This window comes from Monodelphis domestica, chromosome 7 (genome assembly GCF_027887165.1).
Source record: "Monodelphis domestica isolate mMonDom1 chromosome 7, mMonDom1.pri, whole genome shotgun sequence".
Classification (NCBI taxonomy): Eukaryota; Metazoa; Chordata; class Mammalia; order Didelphimorphia; family Didelphidae; genus Monodelphis; species Monodelphis domestica.
In genome coordinates, this window is record NC_077233.1 from 184550243 (window position 1) to 184562525 (window position 12283).

Sequence of the window (12283 nt, forward strand, 5' to 3'; positions counted from 1 at the left end):
TGCTCCTCCAAGTCAATGTCCAAAGATCTGAATGCCCGTATCTCTAAATCTGAACTTTTCATCCTGCTTTATAGACCTTTTATTATTGTGTCTCTTCCTCTAAATTTTCACATCTACCAATCACAGCAGATGCTTTTCTCCAGGACTGTCCACTCTTTAGTTCTCACCTTCTCTGGTTAGATTATATCTTTGAGCTACTTCACACTGTTAGATTTAAAACAGTTTTGGGGTTTAAATTGTTGTAGATAAGAGAGTGGGAGCCATAAACTGAGATAATTAAAATGTTTGGGAGCAAGGGAAATATATATAACAATTATGACCGCTGAAATATGTTTTCTGCTGTGTCTTGGTTTATATAAATATAAGATGGTTGCCAGGGAATATATTCCCAATTTATGAATATGCCCAAGCCAACTGGGTTTTATAGAGAAATTTAATGTATATTAATATATTTTTAATTAATTATTATTATTTATATAAAATATATATAATATAATTATAATAATAATTAATAAATTAATATAAAATAATGTATAAATTAATGTAAAAGAGAGAAAGTAAGAAAGGAATAAGAATGAAGGGCCTCAAGCCAATAAGGCCTAGACCTCAGTCCTAAGAGATAAATCAGTCAGTTGGTTTTTTCACTCACCCAAGATCTCTCTAGGTAAGGCTTCTCATGCCAACCTCAGGCTCCATCTTCAAGAGAGCCTCCTTTCAAGAAATGTTTCCAGAGAATTCTCCTCCTGACTCCTCCTGAGTTCTCCATCCACAGCCTCCTTCAAGACCTCTCCAGCAGCTTTCCCTCCAGGACCTCTCTCCTCTCAGACCTCCTTCAGAGCAAAACCTCCTCCAAGCCAAAAACCTCCTCCCTAGCCCTCAGACCCCCGCTATCTTTAAGGAAACCATCTAAGTTCCCTCCCCTCAGTTCTCACATCTACCAATCACTGTCGATCTCTCCCCTGTGCCAATGGTGGCTCTAGCTTAACCCAGGACTGCCCAGAGGTCTGTCTCCTTTGCACATGTCTGTTGAAGGTAATATTCTCAAATAATTAAATCTTGATCTTTGCTGCAGCCCTTCCTAAATCCTGTTACTCTGAGTAGGGTGGAGATTGTAGTTTCCAAGACCTGGTTCTGTCATTCCAAGTATCTCTATTGCATCAATTCTAAAATCAATCATGACTCAAAGAAATTCCTGTTCTATGCTTAAGCATAGGTCAAAGCCCTTTCCATTGTTTAGCAAAAGGTTTCTGTCCTAAAGTAGACTTAAGTAGGGAGGAGAAGGATCCTCCCATGCCAAGGAGTTTCACATTCCAATAGAGTTCTTACTATCAGTAGGAAATTTTTTCAAGTATGAAATTTCCCAATGGGGAAATTTCCAACATTCATAAGTCTAAGAAATTTTAAGGTTTACAACACTTCTTTGTTATGTTCACCTTTTGTTTAGTTACTTGACCTTTTGTGATTAATTTAGGTACTTATCTTTTGTATTAAGATACTAAAAATAGACTTAGCTTAAAGTTCTAGCTTCACTATAACGTGAGAACTAAGTATCTTCATTGTTCAATCAGGAGATTACAACTTTATTCTCCCCTAAAGTACATCTAAGTAGGGTGGAGTAATTTCCAAGTTTACAGTAATGATGGGGAATAGAATAGATGGGGAATAGATGGGGGGATTGGAATGTTGAGAGCTCTACAGGTTCATGAGGCAGGAACAACAGTTGGAAACTGGACAAGGACTTCTGGGAAATTCTCCTGAGGAGGAGGTCTTAAGTGCTGAGACACAGAAGGGAGTGAAAGGAGGAGCTGTTTCTCTGGGCCATTTTTCAAGACTGTCACTGTCACTGAGAAAAATCCTAACATCGTTGGTTCCTGCTAACAAACCACATTACTCTGAAGATTTTCATTCCATGACCTATTGAGATACTGGACTCAATTAATTGATCAGTGCTCTCTCCCCCTTTTCTACTTCTCCCCTGTCTTACAAGAAAACCCTTTTACTTCCATAATTATTTAGAAATATATATTTAGGATAGATTTGGGAAAGGGAAGGTGAACTTTGATATATGGCAAATTCCACCAACTCAGAGGATGGACCTTTGAAAAGGGATTCTGAAATTAGGGTGACCTACAACCTCCTAACCCCTACTTTCTTCTTCCTTTACCTCAATCACAATGAACCACACTGAGCAGTCAGATAGCAACTTCAAACTTATTTATTTACATCAAGGGAATAAGCTCATTGGCAGACTCCATCTTGCTTCCAGCTTTCAATAGGACATGAGGGGGAGGCTTGTGAGTGCCCCAAAGTAGCTCATAATTGGATTGGGGTCCCACATGCCTCTTCCTGTGGAGAAGACTTTCCTGCTGCCTTTGAGGGCCAGTACAACCATCAAGGGGAACAGAGCCCAACAGTTTTTAAAAAGTCAAAAGTCTAGAAAAATGAGCAAGCAACAAAAAAAAGATAGTTACCATAGATAATTATTATAGTGACAGAGAAGATCAAAACACACACTCAGAAGACAACAAAGTCAAAACTGCTGCATCCAAAGCCTCAAAGAAAAACATGAATTGGTCTGAAAACCAAAAAGAATTCCTGAAAGAGCTCAAAATGGATTCAAAACAAATAATCAAAATAGAGGGGAAATTGGGAAAAGAATTGAGAGTCAGCAAGAAAATAATGAAAAAAGTCAACAGCTTGGTGAAGAAGGTACAAAAAATACTAAAGAAAATACTTAAAAAAACCAAAATAAAATAAATGGGTAAAATAGACACAAAAGGCACTTAAAAAGCAGAACTGGCCAAATGGAAAAAGAGGTACAAAAGTTTATTCAAAAAAATAATTTCTTAAAAATTAGAATTGGGCAAGTGGAAGCAAATGACTCCACAAGACATTAAAAACCAATAAGACAAAATCAAAAGAATGAGAAAAAGTAGAAGAAAATATGAAACATTTCATTGGAAAAACAACTGACCTGGAAAATAGATTGAGGTGAAATAATTAAAGAATTATTGGACTACCTCAAAGTTATAATTTAAAAAAAAAGGCTACACATCATCTTCAAGAAGTTATCAAGGAAAATTACCTTGATATTCCAGAACCAGAAGGTAAAATAGAAATTGAAAGAATGTACCAATCACCTGAAAATTATCTGCAGTTGAAAATTCCCTGGAATATTACAGAACAACACAGGACTTAGCAGCTTCTACATTAAAAGCCTAGAAGGTCTGGAATATGATATACCAAAAAGCAAAGAAGCTAGGGCTACAATCAAGAATCACCTACCCAGCAAAACTAGATATAATCCTTCAGAGGAAAAAATGAAAATTCAATGAAATAGAAGACTTTCAAACATTTCTAATAAGAAAATCAGAATTGAATAGAAGATTTGTTTCTCAAAAGCAAAACTCAAGAGAAGCATAAAGAGGCAAACAACAAGGAGAAATAATAAAAGTTGATGAGATTAAATTATTTACATTCCAACATGGGAAGATGATACTTTTAACTTTTAAGAACTTTATCATTATAAGGGCAGTTAGAAGGAGTATACATAGAGTGCAATAGTGTGAGCTGAATATGAAAGGATGATTACTTTAAAAAAAATAAAATTAAACAGTGAGAAAGAGGAATGCACTGAGAGAAAGGAAGAGAGAGGTAGAATGGGGTAAATTACCTCACATAAAAGAGGCCTTAAAGAGCTTTTATAGAGGAGAAGATGGGAGAGCTGGAGAGGGATATGTTTGAAGTTTGCTCTCATCAGAATTGACCCAAAGTTAGGTATAGAAATCTATCTTACCCTAATACAATCATGGTGAGCCTTTTGAAGGGGTGAGTGATGTCCTCAGGTTCATGTGGAAAGGAAAAAGGGAGCATCTTTCCAGCCCCACATCTCTCTGGCTTTCTAGTAACAAACTCTGGTGAACTCTATGTTGGTTGGCAGGAGGTATGCCCATAGAGAGGGCATACCACAAGTGTCATAGGTTTGCCACCACACCTCTATAGGAAAGTAGGGGAGGAAAGGAATAAGGGGGAAAGGGGACTAAAAAAAGGAAGGCAATTTGGGGAAGGCAGTGGTCAGAAGCAAAACATTGTTGAGGATAGACAGGGAGGAAGGAAAGAGAGTAAGATAAATAGGGGGAAATAGGATGAAGAGTAATACACACTAATCATAACTGTGAAAAAATATTTATAAGCTTTCTAATAAAAGCCTTTTTTCCCCCTCAACTATGGAGATAAATAAGTCAAATGTATGAGAATACAAAGTCATTCCCCAGTTGATAAATGCTTAAAAGATATGAAGAGGAAGTTCTCAGAAAAAGTAATCAAAGCTATCCAATGTCATATGAAAAATTTATCTAAATCACTATCTAAAAAAAACAACAACCAAATACACCTTTACCTTCTATATTAGAATCAATAGTAAGAATTAGTTCTGAGATAGAAGAGAAGGGCTAGGCATTTGGGTTTAAATGACTTGCCCAGGATGGCAAAGCTAGGAAATGTCTGAGGTCAGATTTGAACCCAGGTCCTCTCAATTTCCAGCATGGCTCTCTTTCTACTGAGCCTTCTATATCTATCTATCTATCTATCTATCTATCTATCTATCTATCTATCTATCTATCTATCTATCCTAACTATCCCTTCATATAATTATTGATTAGAGAAATGGAAATTTTAAAAACCATGAAGTTCTACCTTATATCTTTCATATTGGCTATTATGACAGAAAAGGAAAATGATAAAACTTGGAGGGGATGTGGAAAACTTAAGACACTAATGCACTGTTGGAGGAATTATGAACTGATTCAACCCTTCTGAAGAGCTATTTGGAACTATCCTCAAAAGCCTATAAAACTGTGCATACCCTTTAATGAAACAATACCACTACTAGGTATGTATCCCAAAGAGATTTTTTAAAAAGGGGAAAGAACCTACATATACAAAATTAATTATAACAGACTTTTTTGTATTGGTAAAGAATTGAAATGTGAAAAAGGCAGATGGGTGGCTCAGTGGATTAAAATTTAGGCCTAGAGATGGAACATACTGGATTCAAATCTTGTCTTAGATACTGCCTAGTTGTATAACCCTAAGCAAATCACTAAACCCCCCTTATCTAGCCCTTACTACTCTTCTGACTTGGAACCAATACATAGTACTGATTCTAAGAGAGAAGGTAGGGGTTAAAAAAAAGAATTGGAAAGTGAGGAGATGCCTATCAATTGAGGGAAGCTGAATGAATTGTGGTATATGAATATGATGGAATATCATTATGCTATAAGAAATGTTAAGCAATATTAAGCAATATAATTTCAGAAAAATCTGGAAAGATTTACATGAACTGATGCAGAGCAAACCCGGAGAATATTACATACAGTAACAGCAATATTGTATGATGAACAACTGTGAATGGCTTAACTTTCCTCAGCAATACAATAATCTAAAATAATCCCAAAGAACTCATGATGAAAAATGCCATCTTTACCAAAAGAAAGAACTAATAGAATCTGAATCCAGACCAAAACATACTGTATTTTATTTTCTTTCTTCATTTTTTTGTTCAAGCTTTCTTCCACCAAAGGACTAATCTGGAAAAATGTTCTGCATTATTGCACATGTAAAAACAAGATAGTGAGCTCTCTCAGGGAGAGGGGAATGGAGGGAGAGAGGACTAAAATTCAGGACTCAAAATTTAAGAAAAAATTAATGTTAAAAATGGGTTTTACATATAAGGGGGGAGGGGACAAAATATTATCAAAAAAGAAAGAGTTCAATTCCTGATGTAACAGTTAAATTTAATGGTTGGATGCAGTTTATTTACCAAAATAGAGGGGAAACAATAAAGTAGAGAAATGTGAAAGAGGTTAGAGAAAATACCTATAGAAATATACCTCAGCCAGGAGGGCCTGTAGTGAGTTACCAAGCAGTCATATGACCTCCTCCAAGATGGAAGCTAGTCTCTTAAGAAACTAGGAAGGGAGTCAGCCTTTTCACTCACCCAAACAAGTAGTCCAGGAATTAGAGTTCACAATCCATGCTGTAGTCTCCAATGAAGTTCCCTTGAAGACTATCTCCAGGAGACACTCTCCACCAGACTCAATTTCACCAGACCCCCAGTTGAAGGATTTTGTGGCTTTTATGGTGGTTTTCTATCCCTGTCCCTCTTCACAGTGGCCAATCACAGTTTACAAAATTGTTTCACCTCTCTATCCTCTGAATGTGGCAACTCTTATCAAAGGCCTCTGAAAGTCTATTTCTCATCAAAAAAGTTTATAGTTTCTGAGGGTGTGAATTCTTAAAAGAGTTCACAAGTTTCTGACTGTTTGAGTTAGAAAACGCAGTGGAGCTCTTCCAAGTATCTTGCTGGCTTCTCACCTCTAAAGGTGTTAACTCTCCTCCTAGGAGTAAGAATTTGTGGATTTCCCTTACTTTAGGGTTAAATGTGGGTGTATTCAGTTTTGTTGATTAATTCAAAAGTAGACAAAAGAGAGTTAATCCTGTCTTCAGTCTAGTGAGGTATTAGTAAGGGTACTTAAGTTATTGTTATTCCAAAGTGATAACTCCAACTTGGCAAAGAGAACAAAGGATTCCCTTTTCACAAGTACAAACTCAGGATAGGCAAAGAGAACCAAGAATTTCCTTTCACACTGAGCAGGAAGGGGCTAATTTTCAGAAATTAGTATGTTGTCAGAATAATAGGCATTAATAAAACTTTTTTTAAGCTCTCTTTAAAAAAAAAAGGATGAGAAGGGGAAAAGTCCTTTTCTGAGATCACCAGCATTTACACTAAGAGGATAATAATAAAAAAAAAAATAATCCCTTACATTAGTGCAATTTTGTTGTTTTTAAAGTATCCCTCCCTTTCCATTTGTTCCCTATGTCTCCCTGTTTAACTCTTTGCCCCAAGAAGATTTCAAGTGACATTTAGAAATGTTGAACAAGGAAAAAGCTATCTTAAAATACAGTCTGAGGCAACATTCTGGAACAGAGCAACCAAGTCCCTATCTCGTTCACCATGGTCTTCTTCCCAAGAGGAATCAATGGAGACATTTCCAGAAATCCATATCAAGAAGATTGGAAAAGGGTACTTCCCTTGGCTAGATCCTAATAACACTAATCAGTTCAGGTGGTTGGAAAGGCACTGTTAATTTCCTTAATCCACTCCTCTAATAAAAGGACTTCCCTCTTTACCCCATTTCATCCTTGACTTATTGCTCACCTTCCAAGGAGTTTTTCAAAGGATTTTTTGGAAAGGAATTAGAGGAAAATATTTTCAGTTTTACTTTAAAGGATTTTAAAAATATACTTTCATAATTCCTACAACTACTCTTTAAGGTCAGTATGGACGACTTCCACTTTTCATATGAAGAAACACAGGCTTTTGTTGTTCAGTAATTTCAGTCTTGACTGAAACAGAAATGGCCCGAAGGTATCAGGTTCATAAGTGACAGAATCTCCACCAAGAATTCAGGTATCCAACTCCTACCTCAGCTTTCTCTCAAAAAAGTTTCCATTTAATGCAACAACACTCCATAGAGTATTAGATTAATTTTCATGCCCAGTATCTTTCTTTACTCAAGCTGTCTTGTATTTCAGGGTAAATTTTGAATAAGTAAACATTTAAAGGTCACTGAAAAGGAGCCATTCAAAAGGAATTGTTTATACTGTATTCTGATACTAGGGGATGGTATAAGTTCCATGACATTTTGCTCCCCTGTTGGAAATTGGACATTGGTTTATAATGTTGGTTTGTACATTGTAGATAGGTAATGTCTAATACTGTGTCCAAGTGTTCCTCCACCTACCTACCAGCTATGTGAATTGCCTTACTGCTCCCCCCCCCAAGAATATGACCTCATATCCATGGGTCAGTTGCCCATAGCTTTTCCCTAACAAGCTTGATTCATCTATATCTATATATGAGGATATGAGGAAATAGAGACCCAGGAAGGCTAAGTGACCTGATACACAATCACACAAGTAAACACCTGTAAGTCAGGTCTAGGCATGGAGGCTCTTATATCCCCTACCATGTGGGTGAGTATAACCTTCTTGGATTGACTGAATAACTGGAAAAAGCTGAATCTTTAAAACTGACAAGACTGAGGCAATCATTCTCTTTTGGGGACACTTGTTCCTTTTTGTTATGTCTATAGGATGAAGATCATAGTTCACTCTCCAGTTGGATGCCATGAACTCAACTGTTGAGAAGGGAAGAAATTTCTTTCCCTACTAATCCTCCCTTGGGTCCTAGCTCCAAGAAATGGGTCTGTGGAGTACTTGTCGCTGTTTTCCATCCATTGTTATCACTGTCAGGTACCAGCAGGAATTCCCTTCAGATCCAGGAATTTGAATCAGATAATTTTGGAACCTGGGTAGGGATTCCAGCCCAGAAAGCCCCGTAGGGAAGCTTTGAGAAACTAATCTAACTAGTCTAAAAATAAGATTAGGGACTTGATTGGGGCTATGCTCTACAGTAATGATGGCAAACCTTTTAGAGATGGAGTGTTCCCTCCCACCCCCACTGTGTGCCATGCCACACCCAATACTACATGCTGGTCATGCCCCACCCCTCATGCCCCTCACAGGGAAGAAAGGAAGCACTCCCATTGGGATGCTGGGCAGAGGGGTGGGTGAAGTGAGGAATGTTCTCCTTGAGTGTAGAGAAGGGGAGGGGAGTGGCCCAATCACTCTGCTCCCTGCCACCTGTGAGCCATCCACCTTACCCCAGACAGGGGAGGGAGGAAGTACTCCCATTGGACTGCTGAACAGAGGGGTGTGGGATGTAAAACAATGTCATCAGGCATTATGGAGAGGGAGAGAACAGCTCCACCTAAGTGCCTCTGCCTTTCTAGAAAGGAACCGGGGTGGGGGCAGTCACATGACCACAGAGAGTGCTCTGTGTGCCATCTCTGGCACTCATGTCATTGGTTCGCCATCACTGTTCTGTAGGAACCAAGCTGGGCTGTGCACCCAATCTCCTCCCCCTCCCCCAAAACTGAGGTGGTATAAGGCTGGAATCAAGGATTATGACTCCCACACATTGGGGGAGTAAATTTGTTTGCATTTATATCTTTGAGAAAATATTTCCTTGTCAAAGTGAATCTAACTACTAGACCACCTCTACTATTAAAGAAGCAACATGGATGAGACTGGAGACATTTGCAGAAAGTCTAGACCCCTCTCAATCTCTTTAAGTGTGCTAAAAAACTATCAGGTGGTAATGACAAACATTTGTGGGTCACCAAACCAGGATGAGAAAAATGACTGAGATCATAAGAGGGTTGGACTGACAGAGAAACATGTAGAAAACCTCTTGCTGAGCAGGGACAAAGTTTATTGATTTGGGGTACATACTTTATTGGGACAATGACGTAGGCTAAGGGATTAGGTAAGCCTTTTGCAGGGACAATGGTTAGGAATGATTTAAAAGATGGAGAGAATGACTTTGTTTACCTTACTGAAACTTAGAGTTTTCTATAGGATAGTAAATCAATACATCAATGTGTAACCATCTAACAGTTTCTCATTGAATTCTTGCACCAGTAATTTCTTGGTGGGACATACAGTATATGTGAAGGGTTTGGATTAAGTACTTAAACTGCAGGGGGAACTGCATGTCTGGCTCTAGCTAGCTGATGGCTCTGATTTTATTGGGGGCTACAAAGAACCATGTGGGAAGGATGAAATCTAACACACCTCACTTTCAGGTAGTGGGGAGCCAGAGTGATTAGTGTTCCATATCCAAGTCAGGATTTAAACTCAGATTCTGGGACTCAGAATCAGTCCTCTGCTGTCTCCACCCACCTCTATACCACACTGCTTTCCTTATGCAACCTCCTACCCAATATAGGAATTCCCTCTGTATATTTCTCACATTTCACATCTAACCCGTATTTAATTTTCTTTCTAATAATTCAAAAGTGAATATAATACAGTAATGGAGTGAAAAGAAAATCGTCCTACCAACAAGTCATGCAAAACAAAATTTTAAAACAACCAAAATCTTTTCACACCAATGCCCAAGTTGGAAGAAAATCCCTTCTTCCTCCTTCTTCCATTCCCCAACTGCACAAACCTGAGGTGGTGATGTCTTTGGAGTCATGCTGAAAGAAAAAAAGGAGAGGGGAACAAATTCAGTAAATACCAGCCAGTGAAGACACAGGCTTCTTGGTAGCTCAGACAGGAGATGAGGAATTGCCTAAGAGGATCCCTTCTTAGGGATCCAAGTAAAGAGACCCTGGACTAAGAATAGTCTCAATTTGATGGTCTTGGGAAGGCTTCTAGATCTGAGGGCCTCAGGAAAATGTCATTAAGGGTGAAGAACATCGAAATCTGAATATACTTTCTACCCCTGTGATTTCTAAATTGTTTCCTTATTCTGTGGGACTATTAATACTAACTGCCCAGAGAATTTCCATTAACCAATGATTCCACTCCAACCCAGAGTCATTACCATATACCACAAAATTTAGTGAGATGATATGAATAAAAGTCAGGCAGGAAGGGAAAGCATGAAGGAGTTGCAACCTGTATCACTGGAGGGAAAATCCGTTTCAGTAAGATCACAGAGCCTCTGATAGTCACTAAGTCATTAGTAGTAGTCTCTCGGTAGCCGAAGATGACGATTGTCTTTGTGTGCTTTCATCTGTGATGTGCACAAAAACACCTGTGCGTGAAGGAGATTTAAGTGGAAAAGTCGATGCACAGAGACAGTCCCACTCTCTCGGCGTTGGAAGCCTGGGTCCAGTGGCACGAAAAGTCGTTACACCTGGAGACTTCCTCAGCTGCATTGGATGGCCGTGTTGTCTTTTGTGCTCCAACATGCCCTAAGCACTCCACAGTGCCTTGCTGCATCGCCATCTCAGCCGTTGAACCTTCTTGTTGGTTTCTTCTGCCTGTTCCGCCGAAGCAGTCTTCACGTGCTGGGTGAGCAAAGCCCTGGTTCACAAGGGGTCCACGAAGACCCGATGGCTACCCTCACAAGGTTTAGCCGGCCTGTGGAAGCCATTGCCCGGGGTGTGGCCGCTGCCGCATGCTAGCAGCTACTAGGAGCCACAAGTGAGAGCTGGGTGTCAGGTGAGGGTCAGAGGCTGGAGAGCTGCCCTAGGAGGGCATGACAAGTCCTCCATACCAGAGATACTACCCCTCCCTGAGCACCCCATACACCCATACTAAGTCATTAAACATTCATTACTGGCATACATACACCCTACTATGTGCCAGGCTCCACATTAAGCACTTCAGGAGGCAAAAAAAAAAAGAGGCAAAAGATACTTCCTACCTTAAGGGAGCTCATCTAATAGGAAAATAATAAGCAAACTTAAGTACATTCAAACAAGCTAAGAATAAATTGGAATAATTAAGAGATAGAAGGCAATAGAATTTAGAGCAATTGTGAAAGGCTTTAGATGACATTATAGTTGCAACTTGAAAAGGAAGCAAGGGAAGTCAGAGGCATTCTAAGTATGGAGGACAGCCAGAAAAAATGTCTGGGACTGAGAGATGCAGTATCATGTCTATGGAATAGCAAGAAGGCTAGTATCACTGGGCTGAAAAATACTAGGTGTTGTGATAAAGAATGAAAGGTTTGCAAAAACTGTTGTAAAAACTGAGAGATGCAAATCTTAGAGAATGATTGATGAGAGCATATGATCAAGGGTCACATGGGAGCCTGAGGGATCTGGGAGAAATTCTATCTGCCCAACTGTCTTCTCTCCTGAAGGATTTTGAGATTAAGGCTGGAAGAGGAGTTTCTCCTGTGACCAACAGAGGAAAGAGGTTTTCTGGATCTGTTCTGCTGGCAGCATCAGTGAGAAGATCTTTGGACCTACTTGGACATCTACCAACTTGAGATCCTGGCCCTATTTGATTGGACTCCTGGTGTGAGACTTGGATATTGGGAAGTTAATGTTTTAGCTTAGTAATATAGTTTAGTTAGTTATAGATATTAGCTTTTAAATTAAGTATAACTTTATTCCTAAACCCTTATTCCTTCCTACCCTTCCCAAATAATAAATCAGAATTTATTTATATGTTTCCCTCTTGTTCTTTCCTCACCCCAAATCCTACCATAACAGTGTGAGAACACTAGAAAGGTGAGGTGGGGCTAGGGTTGGGAGGGCTTTGAACATTAAACTGAGGATTTTGTTAGGTATATTCAAGAAAAGACAAAGAGATGAATTTGAGAATGTAGCAAAGGTGAAACTGACAGGCCTTGGCAATGTATTAAATATTCGAAGTGGAAGAGGAAGTGGGAGAGAGAATGAGGAGTTGAAGATGA